The sequence below is a fragment of the Pogonomyrmex barbatus genome, unplaced genomic scaffold (assembly GCF_055798465.1).
Source record: "Pogonomyrmex barbatus isolate J1 unplaced genomic scaffold, ASM5579846v1 scaffold14, whole genome shotgun sequence".
NCBI lineage: Eukaryota > Metazoa > Arthropoda > Insecta > Hymenoptera > Formicidae > Pogonomyrmex > Pogonomyrmex barbatus.
This window is the reverse complement of record NW_028297110.1, coordinates 3972650-3985172: the sequence shown is the minus strand read 5'-3', so window position 1 is coordinate 3985172 and position 12523 is coordinate 3972650. Positions and strand designations below refer to the sequence as shown.

The window sequence follows — 12523 nt, the reverse complement described above, 5'->3', positions numbered from 1 at the left end:
CAATATTTTAATTATTTTATACCGTTTATACCGTTATATTTAGAATTATTGTATAGCAATAATTAAAATTCTTATATTCTTGAAATTTATTATTTTTATAAAAGTAAATTTTATATAATAGATAATAATATTATTCATTATTCCAAATGTTTTCAATAAGAAAATATTAAAAAAAAAATTGTAGTTTTTTTAATAACATAATCACTCTTGTGCTTTTATCAATTATTAATTTCTTTAATTTTATAATAATTACAGTTATTATATTAAATTATTTAATTATCAATTCTAGCTTATTTAACAATTAAAAATTTAATACAAAAATTTCCATTTACAAGAATATTGTAAATTTTTTTTTAGTAATAAGTTTTTTAATCTTTTAGCTAATCTATCGTTTGGTGCCATAAATAATTAATTCTAAAAGTAATATGCATGATGTTAAATGAATTAATATATTAAAGACTAATTTAATGTATAATATAAATTAAAAAAAAATTAATGGACCCGCCAAACAAGTCAGCGGATGAGGCCCCGGAGGGATTCGAACCCTCGATCTCCTGTTTACTAGACAGGCGCTTTAACCAACTAAGCCACGGCGCCTTCGTGGTTTTGGAATGCTATTATATCATGGAAAATCGTGATGTACAATTTTATGTTAATATCAATATATAAAAATTTTTTAATAAGATTTGTTTAAATATTGATATACTTTTAATTCTACCATAGCAATTCTAATGAATGTATTAAACAATATCGATTAGTAAAGTAATTATCGATAAAAATATTAAAATATCTGTTTGTGTTAAGAAAATGAATTAAAAATATTTATGCAAATATTTTTTTAATAACTTATTTCTTATAGTTTATGATTATTAACAAAATTAACAAAATAAAAAAACGAATTTGGAGGCGCCGGGTATCGATCCCGGTACCTCTCGCATGCTAAGCGAGCGCTCTACCATCTGAGCTACGCCCCCTGAATGAGATGTTGTCTCTTAATTTCACTTATAAAGTATCGATATAAATAATGTTCATTATATTTCATACTTTGTATTAATTAACAATAAAATTGAAAATTAAATCAAGACAATCAAATATTAATTGTAAATGTTCAAATAAAAATCTAATTTCTGTTACATTTATATACAAAATGTAAAAAGATTTTTATGTCATATTTAAATTTTCTTTAATTATATTTTAAATTGAACCTTGAGACCTATTTATTTTTCTTTAGTGTATTATGTAAAACAAGTTAAAAAAATATTGAATTGAAATTATGTAAACTACTTTAGTACTATTCTGATTTTAAAGTATGTAATCTATTACATTATTATCCTGAAATAGACAATGAAAAATAAATTAATCAAAAGAACTACATGCATAGAAGTTTTGTAGACTGGTTTATATTCATAAGAAATATTCATCAGTAAGTTGTAAGATCTATTTTAGTAACATCAATTTCATATCGAACTACAAAAGCTAGGAGAAATGAAATTTAGCAAAGACTTTTCGGTGCGCAGTCAGCACACTCAATAATTCACAAGAATGAGACAAGAGTGGGAAATTTGTGATAGCAGCAGAAAATTGGAACCTCGTAAATGTCATGTTACTTTTATTACCATTTATTATGGGTTTTCCTTGTAACAATACCAATAATTTTAAGACTTTAATAGTAAATTACGATAATTTCCGATAATTATTAATTTTAATTGATATTTTTATTCAAAGAATAGCAAAATTTTTTAACGCCCATCTTTTAAATATAATCTTTCATGCTTGAAGATAAAATAATTTTAAAAAAACTTTTATTTAAAAATATTTTTCTTAAAGAAAAATTAATAACCGGTACGGCATTCATGTGTAAAATTAAAGCCGGAAAACCGGAATGTCGAAGAGGCAAGCGAGTGACGGGCGAACAAGTTCTCACTCTTGTCGGCTAGCTAATGCTTGAAGTAGCCACTAGATGGCTATCTTTCTCGTAAGTAAGATTCATCATCGTATACTATAAGAGTCAGCAACGAAGCACCATTCGGCACTCTGGTTTCCCTTCAATTCACGCATAAATCTTTCGCCTTTTACTAAAGATTTCCGTGGAGGGGAACAATTGATGAGTCTATAGACTAATTTTTTGTGTACCCAACGCAAGTTGGGTCGTAAACTAATTCAAAAATAAAAAATCTTTACAGGGAGAAGAGATTCTTCGAAACTTTTATAAAGTTTTCGTAATCTTATTCTGCATTCGAAGCATAAATTATGTTGCTTTCCTTTACCTTTTCTTTTGATGCTAAATATGTCGTTGTCCTTTCAATGTTTTTTTTTTTCTCTTACACATAATAAAATTAAAGGAAATATAAAATATTTAGTTTTGATGCTACTACAAGTGTCCTTGATAATATTAAAAAAATTATTGTTTTTATGTGTAGAAAATATAATACATTTAGAAACATATAAATGATGCACACAAATAAAAATTCAGTACAATGATATACCACATGGTGGACAGAAGATATTAAAAATTAAATTTTTAAAAATTTTTAATGATATCTAATAAATAATTAAATATCTTGTATTATTGTTAATTTTCTATTAATGATGCAAAAATTAGAAACATTTTAGCACAATGTCTAACATTTTTGTCGAATTGTTTAGCTTTACGGTAATCTCTGCTTGAAAATAATTTATAAATAAGAAGAATATTTATTGTATTTCTTTTAAGAATTGTATTCTATAAAATTGTTTTCTCAGTTATTTATTTGACTATGTAAACTGTAAATTAAAATATTCCAAAGTCTTAGCATGTATAATAAAATCTATCTATTTTCATGTTAAATATTTATAATAAATTTTAATGATAGAGAAATAACTCCAACTGTATAATCAATCCATTGTTTTTATAATGATCGTTTTATATATTAACAACAAATTATAATTTTATTTATATATGCAGAATAAAATGTAAGTAAATAAGTATAAGTATAATATAAATATAATATAAGTTAATTGGAATTTAAATCCAACCATCCTATCTTATGAAAATTAAATCCTTATGCAATGTTTTAAAAAGATGTTTAAAGATAATATAAAATATAATCAACTCTTTTAAATAGAAACATGTAACGAGTACAATTTTTTATTGTTCTAAGATTCATTTCTGAATTAAATATATATGCATATTTGTAAGTCTTTAATAAAAATGCATTAAAAAAATATATAAAAAAAACAAAGAAATACACAGGACAAGGAGGAGATACGCCAAAGAAGAAAAATTTAATTCTAAATAATTAAAATACATTAATCGTAAAATTAATATAAAATGCTGAGAGAGTTATTGATTACAGATGCCATCTCTCGATCGTTACACAAGTACTAGTTGTATACAATTACATTAGATGGCACCATATAACTCTAAAATGATTCATACGACACACATTGATAAGTTACGGTACATGCAGCTGATTTATCAATATTATCGATATTTATTATCATATTCATCATATACGATTGTTCGTATATACGAATATACGATTGTACGTATGTGTAAATTTAATTACTCTTTAGAAAAATTTAATATGTTATTGCTTTGTCATGAGATATCTATTTCTTAAAATGAATATTTTACGTTCAGATAATAAATAAATTTTCCAAATTATGATCTTCACATGTTAATAATTTAACTATCCAAATAATTTGAACAATTGGATTTAATAAATATATAAATAACAATCATCTCCTGACTGATTTGACATTATATTACTTTGAATATCTATAGTCCTAATATAGACGTTACATAATAGAATAAATAGAAATAACTAAATAATGTGTGTTTTTACTTTCAATAATCCGACTATTTTAAAAGTTTTGATTAATACATTTTGCTCATTCGTGACAAGCAAAAAATTAGCGATAAGAAAATAAAAATCAGTTTAATATCACAATTAGTTGAGGAAGTTTGCAGCTTTTCTATAGAAAGTATCTAGTGTAAATTATAGAAATTATTATAAAAGAAAAGAATAATACAAACACATTTAAAGATTCTTTAAATATCGCTAATATAAATAAGGGAAAAATACGAGAAATATTTCAATTGTACAGCGCTATCCATTATTAATTACATACGATTAATTTTTAAAACACATTAATTTTATCCTAATTTTTTATAATCTGTGCATCTATGTTGATTAGCTTAACATCAATTAAAAATGTAAACAAGAATATAAAAATGGCACGTTAAATATTTAACATTAATAAATATTTATAATAAATATTTAATTATAATAATTATTTAACATTTTATATGTTATCGAGTGATAAAACGAACTTTCTCCGAATAGTTATCTGGCTTACTACAAGATGGCAAAAGGAGTTTACTATATCCACAAATTCCAAATTCTATATTAATATAATAATATTATAATTGATGCTGTCATTTGGATTTAAATTTCCTTCTCGAGTTTAATAGTATATTGACACCAACATATATTTATGTATTATATATAAACACAATTGTAAAGATATGTATAAATATATATTCACATCTTTATGATTGTGATATAATAAACATTTGTAAATGCAAGCGAGATGTATCACTTTTTAAAAAATTTGATAACATTTTTTTGTTTTTCTATTAATAATTTAATTTTTTGTAAAATAGATTTATTAAAATCTATATTGTGCTTTGAAGGAATTTGAAGGAATTTAATGTAACTGTAGGCATGTTAATTAATTGAACATCGAATAAAAAAGTTTTTATATGGAAAGTGATACATGATTTATTATCAGTGATAAATACAATTCTAAACAAAGACAAGAACCGCTGGTTTCGGCTGGCAAGATACGTGCGAGGATGAACTCGCGATATACCTCGATGTCCCTAGCAGCGGGAGGTACCCTCGATTGAAAAAGGGACAGCCGATAACGGCATGAAGGGTAGATGAAATGGAGGTTCGTTTACCCCTGGTATGGAAGAATCACCCCCGTCCTCATCGATCCTCATCCTCCGCCTTCTCTCCATAGTCGTCTCTCTCCGTACACTTCTCCCCTCATTTCCCCAACATCCCCTCGTACTCAACTGCCGTCGTTGCTTCCATCTCTCTCTGCCTCTTTCTCTCTCCTCGCCTCTTTCCTCCTCGTCCTCTTCGTCGCTCCTTATCATACCCTCTCTATTCCCCAAAGTTCGCCCTTTAAGCCTTCGCCCGCGTTCTTTCCCATCCCTCCATTCTCTTCTCCTTCCACCCTCGCCGCCGCCTTGTCAGCCTCGCGAAGAAATTCACTTTCGCGAAAAAAAAGGGAAAAAGGCGCGAAAAATCGATGCGCTACACCGATTGGCCGCGCTCGGCCGGGCTCGCGCCTGCATTCGTTCGCGGCGTGTTCATGGGCGTGGCTTAAAGATGAGCTCTCGCTGTGTCATCGCTTATATTGATCCTACACTACCCGATGTGTACGCAGCACCCACCCGACACGCTACACCTACACGGGGAAACTCACGGCTGCGCCGGCCTCGCGATGCGTCCACAGGCGCGATCGCGAGCGAGCACACGTCGGCTTGCACATAACATCGTGGCACCTGCATGCATTACGTGTACGGAGTGGTCCGGAAAAGATGGGATCTAAAGTATCGATCACCTCGTCCGATTTAATCTCCATGACTTCGCACGTCGTTATCTGCATTGAATTTCCATCACCTACGAATCGCCTTTTATTAATGCCTCTTATGCTCTTAAATGCTCTATATGTTTTCTTCTTCTGACCGAGAAAATTTGACAATAATATCGATTAACAATAAGCGACAGAAGTCGCTTCTGTGTGGTTTGGAAAATTCATCTCACTACAATTTCCCTTTTTAAAGTGAAAATTCAATCATTCCACTTATATTTCAATTTTTTATTTTTTTTAATTATTTCTATTTTAATAGGGTAATCTGATCTTGATATTTATTACTAAGTACGCACTCGGTTGATTTTCTTTTTGTAACGTTCATTTATCCGAGAAGAAAGGGAGAAATATTTTTAGTAAAAATTCAGAGACGTGTTACATTGTTATTAGAAAAGATCTAATTTTTTTTACGTACAAATACTTATCAGTGTCCATTTCTTCTAGAGCATCCTATGTATGACATACTGTTGTGTGCATATAGGTGTGCATATAGGTGCATCCGTTGTTGCGTATAGAGAAATACGAATACACATGAGATGACATTCGTGTATTTGCATAATGCATACGCGAGCATGTGTCGCACGTTAAATATACTTAGCGAAGATCTTACAAAAAGGAAGAAATTGCGCTAATTTAATTTACCCTAGAAAAGATTCTTATATGTCAGTTCCACGCATGTTTTTTTGATAATACAAATACATTTACAGCTAATTTTCGAAAGTAATTGACAAACGTAGTTTTTCGTATCCAGAATAGAACGACGATGGTATTTACAAAAATGCTTTTCTTAATTTATATGACTTGCGGTAATGATTATCTGAAGGAACTCTAAAAACTGATACGATAAAATTTCATAGAAAAATAACAGGATGATATTATTTAAATAACATAGGAATCTGTGTTAAAAGTTATAAATACTGTCATGTAACGATGTACTCTGTATAATATTCTACTTTGTACTATTTTTTTCGCTTTATAATTGAACAGATGTGGTATCTTAATTATACAAAATAGCCTGACATAAATAGGAGAGGAGTATAAATTTAATACTTATAAAGAAAACATTCTTATTATTTTGCGAGAGACGCTTTTATAATTTATTAAAGTTGTCGCCGGTTATTGCTTTTGTCACGATGATAATAATATAACAAAATAATATTCCAAATAAAACAATGATAAGGGTAATACGCTAAGAACGCGCGCGGAAAGAGAAATTTCTGAATCTTTGATTGAATCTTGAATTATCGAATTGCGGGATTTCGAGGTCGATAGAACCGAAGAGAACCGATGCAGGAGAAATCCATGATTAATTTATCTACTACGTACCCGTCTCATAATGGACGGTATATATATTTGGGTTAATGGTGCCAATTGGTTTGACGCCAGGATACTTATCTGAATACATATGTCATAAGAATTATGCGGAATAAGAATGTCCAATTATTTTCGAGGGCTCATATGAGCGCGACACACGTAGTTTATATTGTTCTAATGAATCACCAATTGCGAGAGAAATTATCGATAATAATTAGGATTTATTGATCTATTAATTTTTTAAAAATAATTTAAATAAAAAGACAAACTAATTCTTACGTTTATAATCAGATAGATTTCAATACTCTGATGAATTAATAAATTCTATTTCTATATATTAGCTTAAAATTATACTTTTTGCATTTAAGTACACAAATATTTATTAAAAATATATACGTATAATTAAACTTTTACTTAAAAAGTCTTTTCTTTCTAATAATATTTATTAAACGAGATCATCGGAAATATAAATTGTATAAATATATACGTAGTATTTATATATAAAATAGATATAAATATATAAATATATTTAGTTTTCTAGACAAGGATAAATGCATATTTCAAATTTTAGCTCGTATTTTATATAGATTTGTACATATATATCTTCATAAATAATTTAATTGATGATAATTTGATTTTTACTTTTTTAGTGAAAATATCTCTAAGTACATCCGTTTTTTTCCAAAAATACGGATATTATTCAAATATATTTTTCGATGATCAATTTATTGACACTTAAAGACTGACGAAGTGTCAAAAACGATTAAAATAAAGCTCGTATGTACATAAATATTGATGCTATGAAAAAGCTGTGAAAATTTAGTATTTTTTATGTCAAGCAAGATTAAATTCAATCTTACTAGATTTAATGTTACCAACGAAAAAATAATTTTCGTTTTTTGACAATTATTTTATTAGCAGAGGATTTTCTTTGGCTTAAATTAAATCGATATAATTTTTTATCCAATAACAATTTTTTCTGTGACGCGAGTTACAATTACAGAAAACGAAGTTATTGTTATGAATAAATCAGTTTCGATATATCAAGACACAGAGCTTTTTACGACACGTAATAAATATTCTTTGCTATAAACTGTTTTGAACAGACTCTTGCTATTCTTTTTACCAATCTACAACAGAAACATGATAAAACATTTGCTTTCACGTAAATGTTTATTATAGTTTTTATATAATAAGTATTTATTTTATTTTATATTAAATATTTTTTATTTATTTCTATGACACATCTCTGTCACTTTGATCAAATTATGATGCTTATAAGAATAATTTTTTCATCGCTTAATGATTGTTTTATCGATTAAAATAATCGCAGAGCTAATTAATTATCGTTTATCGGAGAAAAGGAACGCAGCCGCTTCTGAACATCTTGTATAAAACGTAATCTCTTTTGTCTGCCTATACAGATGCGTAGTAGCGAATCAAATTTTCGTGCTGTTCGTCGTTGTCAGTGCATTTAAATGCAACGTACAATCGACTCTCGGACTTTAGGAGGCGAATACAGAGGCGGACGCGCGTGGAACAAAACAAGGAAGGGATGAGTTATACCGTGACCGTTTTGATGGATTAATTCGCAAACCAAACGGAAGGGTGCATAGACCGACTTCGACGTTACCCGCTTTATTTTTCTCGTTAAACCGGCAAGCATTGAAAAACGACCAGCCGAACTGCTTATCGATTCGTAAAATACATCAGCCGGTGAGCTCCAATCGTTGGTTTTTATGCAATAAAATGTAATAGCATAATAATACACTACGAATGAACAACGAATATTACATCAAAGAAAACCAGATCCCTTTATATGTCTACGATAAAAATAATTTTAGACTTTTCTCCAAGGAAAATCCAAGTAAAAGAATAAATTGCCACATTGAGATATAAATCCCTTAAATCCCTTAAATCCCTTGACAATATATTAAAAAACGTAAAACTCTCAATGTTTGATGCCTTTCTTTGCTTTTCTCTCTGTATAATTCCTTTAATTTCTATCAACTGATAGAATTATAAAATATGGATTTCTTTGTGCATATTATATAATATTTATAAAAGAAAACCTTCAAATAACATACTGGATTCGCAAGGATTCCATCAGGATCTCTAGATTATGCAAATAAATTAACGATAATTGCAGCGACAAATTACTTTAATTAATAATTTGCTAGCAAACCCATTATCTAAGGTAATGCAATCTCCACAGAAATATTTATTATTCATAACGTAGTTTCTCGCCGCTGTATGTACGAGTATAATGATATGCAAATATATAGCATATATAAAATTTCTGATGGAAATATCAAACAGAAGTATCAATTTATGAGAAAAATTGTTAAAAAAAGAAACATCATATGTAATTCTGTCTAATAATAAGAAAAGATATAAGGTACATACATACATACATACATACATACATCTAATTTTATTATTTATTATTTTTTTAATTTTATTATTATTATTATTTCGAATTTTTATTTATTACTTTTATTGTTACGAATTTGAACTTGATTTTTTTTACAAAGATATTAAGGCATAAACATATTTTAAGTAATAATTAATTAATTAAATTGTAATTAATAAAAAAGAGACAGTCCAAATTTTGATTACACTACTTTAAAATTCTTGAAAAATTTACTGTTTAAATTGACCTGGAGACTTACACTTATTGTTAGATATCGCATTTTATTGGGAAATGGAACATCTCGGTACGGCGCTCAATGATCTCGACCATGTGTGCCTTAGTCACGCTGACATATGGCAAAGTCATGAAGCCACTAGGTGGTCCGCAGTATATTACTTTACCTGTCGCCATCCGCCCTTGCGGGGGTCCTAGCGCTCATGGCTATTTGTACGACAACAAGGGCTGTTTTTGCATTGCCCTAAGAGAGTCGTAAAGTACCTGCCGTTCTAGGCAATATATTTAGTACGTTGAATATCTACAGAAATGTCAATATTTCAATATATGTATATTCATCTTTACATAACTTAAGACTTAGTTCCTATAGCTGTACATATTTATTTTCCGCAGTTTTCTGCAATTTTCTCTTACATTTTCTCTTTCTTTATTTCCGTATTTGCGAAGGTAATATTTATAATTATTTGTATAAGAACAATTTTTATACTAAAAAAAATCGCAAAACATCTGTCATTCTAAGCAATGTATACCTTAATCAAAAACACAAGCATTACAAATCGTATATAGACAAAGCTATATTTATTTTATTTTACTCACAAAAAAATAGATCATTGTTAAGGCATTTTTAAGAATAAATTGGAAAATTGATTTTATTTTATTTTAATACACAAATTTTCCTGAAAATAATTTTTGATGATATTTCTACATCTTCTTTTGCTGTTTAAATAAATATTAAAGGTCTCATAATATTCTGAAAGATTCTTTTCTTAACAATTTTTAGTACTTTGATAATTATTATTTTTATTAAATATGTAAAATTTGAAATATTTCTATAAAATAACAATAAAATACTATGATTATATTAGCGTAATTTTCTTGGAAGGAGAGAGAATAGAGTAATAGAAGAGGATCTCATCAATTGGGGGTATAGCTCAGTGGTAGAGCATTCGACTGCAGATCGAGAGGTCCCCGGTTCAAACCCGGGTGCCCCCTCAAGATTGCTTTTTTGCGTATATTAGATTTTTTTTCTCTTAGTTATTATATTCCTTTAGTTTATATTACTCTTCTATTTCCGAATTTTTTTTTTTTTTGAACGTATAATACCAAAAAAGGAATATGTTGAAACTTATTATATCTCAGTGAATAATAATGAATAACTCTCTAGTATATATGTATTTTTATTATATTTTTAATGTGATAAAACTATTTTTTAATTTACTAATTATTTATAAATATATGATATTTAAAAGGTAGAGTATATCTCTCTTAAAAGATATCAAAAAATATCATATTGTTTTAAATAACAAATAGAAAAGTATCAAAAATAGTTTACAAAAAAGATTAAAAGAGATGTAATAATATAAATGTGACAATATAAAATAATATAAAAAATAGAATAATTCACAGAAATTTGATTTTTATTTGAATTCTCAAAGTGGAAAAGAAAGAGAAAGAAGAATAATAATTATTTTTATTTTTCTTTGTGTAAAAATTATAAAAATTAATTAAAAAGTTAAAATAAAAATTTAAACAGAGAAACACATTTCTTCCTGATTCGATTTGTTATATATTTGCAAGATAGCTTTACATTACTAGACGAAACTTATATGCCGAAACACGTGCTGGAATAAAGTAAAGCGTAATGTTGAGAGAGTGATGAAGGATAAAGCGATGGTATGACACACCACCATAAAGATCTAACAAGAGAGAGAAGAGAGAGTTATCAGTTAATCCGCAAGACTGCCGACCGCAGAAGATGAATGTTCGATGTGCGAACCACCTGCTTTGACGGCAAGCGTTAAATCCGTAAAATCCCACTAAATATTCGTCGAATCCGTGAAATGCCCGTAGTGCTCGGTTGGGACGATCAGGCCAATTGGCAGGTCGCCAAATGAAATGTATATCCAGTATAAGTCTCCTCATCTCTGCACACGGATTTCGACGTAGTTTCTTAAATCCTTATCCATGAGAAGATCGATGCAATGTTTTGCCATGTGTATTCTCATATTATGTAAAAATTATAAATATTATAATATAATTTGTATACGTGCAAAATTTAATGTAAAATATAGAAAGAATTATAAAAAATTATATAAAATTTTATATATAATATCCGATAAGTTTTTTAAGAAAATTTTTAATTTAACTCTTATCTCGTAAAATTGATAATTAAATTGATTTCATTAAAAAATTGAAATACAAGTAGATATATGATTATTTTTTACATTATTTTGTACATTAAATAAAATTATTTAGACTGATATGCTGTAAAGAGATTACATGTATAGATGAAAAGTCAATGAGATTGTGAAAATGAACAAAACGTATGAGATAATATATTTTAATAATAATAATATAATAACTGCTTTTTCTTTTTTTTTTTAATTTTCATTTATTGGTGACAAAATTTATAGTCCTGATTTTTGAAATAATTAATTTAAAAAAAGTTATTGAGAAAGATATTGTAACTTATTGTAATTTATTTATTATTTCAAATTATGCTTAGATATAACTAAGATATAACTTTTAAATACTTCAACTTTACATTCTATTTACGAAATTGTTAGATATATCAACAAAATATACATTGTTATAATATACGCATTTTTTAAAACTTTTAGAGCTCTTAATATAAATATTATAATAAATCAAGCCGCGTTTTTGTTAAATCTATGTTTTATATATGTTGCGCAAAATTTATCTTGTAAAATATCTACTTGCTAAGATTTGATTTATTCAAAGTAAATCAGGAAAAGCTTTCTTGCTTCGGAATTTGATTTCATATACTTTGGTTTCACATATCTGGTTTAAACTACTGCAGGTCTCGAGGAAGCATGTCAGAATTGCATAAGTCAATGACAGATGTGATCGTGCTAATCCACCATTATCGTTAGCAATGATCAGCTCGATCCT

The 12523-nt window shown here is 28.0% G+C and overlaps 4 non-coding genes across 4 annotated transcripts; 2 read left to right on the top strand and 2 right to left on the bottom strand.

Moving 5' to 3' along the window:
* Positions 1-523: 523 nt before the first annotated feature.
* On the bottom strand, positions 524-597 carry TRNAT-AGU (transfer RNA threonine (anticodon AGU)). Its single transcript has one exon. It is a non-coding gene; the product is annotated as a tRNA-Thr (tRNA).
* Positions 598-901: 304 nt separating this feature from the next.
* On the bottom strand, positions 902-974 carry TRNAA-AGC (transfer RNA alanine (anticodon AGC)). Its single transcript has one exon. It is a non-coding gene; the product is annotated as a tRNA-Ala (tRNA).
* A 1055-nt stretch (positions 975-2029) lies between these two features.
* On the top strand, positions 2030-2150 carry LOC112552424 (U5 spliceosomal RNA). The gene has a single exon (XR_003096611.1). It is a non-coding gene; the product is annotated as a U5 spliceosomal RNA (small nuclear RNA).
* An 8381-nt stretch (positions 2151-10531) lies between these two features.
* On the top strand, positions 10532-10603 carry TRNAC-GCA (transfer RNA cysteine (anticodon GCA)). Its single transcript has one exon. It is a non-coding gene; the product is annotated as a tRNA-Cys (tRNA).
* Positions 10604-12523: the final 1920 nt, after the last annotated feature.